A 1,497-nucleotide genomic window follows, 5' to 3' on the forward strand; every position below is an offset into this window, starting at 1 on the left:
ATAAAAGAATCAAACCTCAGACAAGCGAGTTGTTTTTCTTTAGAAGGATATAGGGGCCTTCATGGATCTCCTTCTGAAAGCACAGCTCTAGGCTGGGAAGGTGGCTCAGTGGTAGAATGCTTACCTCGCATGCATGAGGCCCTGGGTTCAATTCCTCAGCACCACGTAAGCAGAAAAAGCCAGAAGTGGCACTGTGGCTCAAGTGGTAGAGTGCTAACCTTGAGCTGAAGAGCTGAGGGCCAGAGTTTAGGCCCCACGGCTGACCAAAGAATAAAAATAGAGGCTCTCTTTGTTCAGTTAACTTTGCAACCTGCCGTCGTGGACAGCTGTGGAACCTCTAAGTCCTACGTGTATTTATGGCCTACTTCAGTGTATTGTTTTTTCTTCCTTCCTGACTTTTCATGGAATCTGCTCTTGAGTGTTATGCTAAGTGAAACATTAAAATGTAAGGTATTATTAGGAATCTATATTATTGTGCAATGCCAGTTTTGAATGCGAACATAAGGGCTTTTGGCTCACATGTGAATCACTGAGATTCTGTAGCTCATGTTTTGCATGTCCAGTTTCCTCATCTGGAATATGGGGCAGGAATACTTGCTTTGATTTTCAGAATGAAGCACAATCAGGCCTCAGTATCCTGTCTTCATTACACCATCTAAAGATGCTTCCGTGGACATTTAAAAATCTCATCTAACCTTCCTTTCGACTGAAAGGAGACCCCAAATGGCTTTCTTTTGTCTTCTTTGTAGAGTGATTTCTTGAATTCTTGCCAAGCAATACAATCTGAAATGAACAACTTAGACTCCTGTGCTCTTATTGGTAAAATATGTAGTGTCCATGTTAATAATTAGAAATAATGTATGGCATTTGATGGATCTTTAATGCAAATCTTTCACCTGACAAGTCCCACCTCCATTGACTGATTTCTTTGGTTCTTTGGTTCTCCTGCTATTCTTTGCTCTGAGGAATTTTACATTCTTTTACTTTTGTTGGTTGTGGGGCTTGAACTCTGGGCCTGGGCACAGTCCCTGAGCTCTTCAGCTCTCTACCACTTGAGCTACAGTACCACTTCTAGTTAATTGGTCTCATGGACTTTCCTGCCCTGGCTGGCCTTGAATCCCCAGACCTCAGCCTCCTGAGTAGCTAGAATTACAGGTGTGAGCCACCAACACCCAGTGGAATTTTACATTCTTGACCCATTATTCTCCTTTAAGTCATGGTGGTTCCATCCCTAGTGGATTACCTATTTTCAGAGGAATCAACACTTTCCAGTGATAGGTACTGGGAATTGTTTGATTGCCGTCAGGATTAAAAGTCAACGGTCTTGTTCTTCGGGGTAACGATTACCTTGTGGTTCTGGATAAGGGTTCACTGCTTGGCCTTGCAGGTGATAACCTCCCCAGTGAACTGTTGATAATGTCTCCTGACTTCCTCCCAGCTGTGCCTGCAGCATACATGCCATATTATTTGAATTCTCAGCTTTGTTGAGAGGATGAT

Source organism: Dipodomys spectabilis, unplaced genomic scaffold, assembly GCF_019054845.1.
Source record: "Dipodomys spectabilis isolate Male_0828 unplaced genomic scaffold, ASM1905484v1 ptg000021l, whole genome shotgun sequence".
NCBI lineage: Eukaryota > Metazoa > Chordata > Mammalia > Rodentia > Heteromyidae > Dipodomys > Dipodomys spectabilis.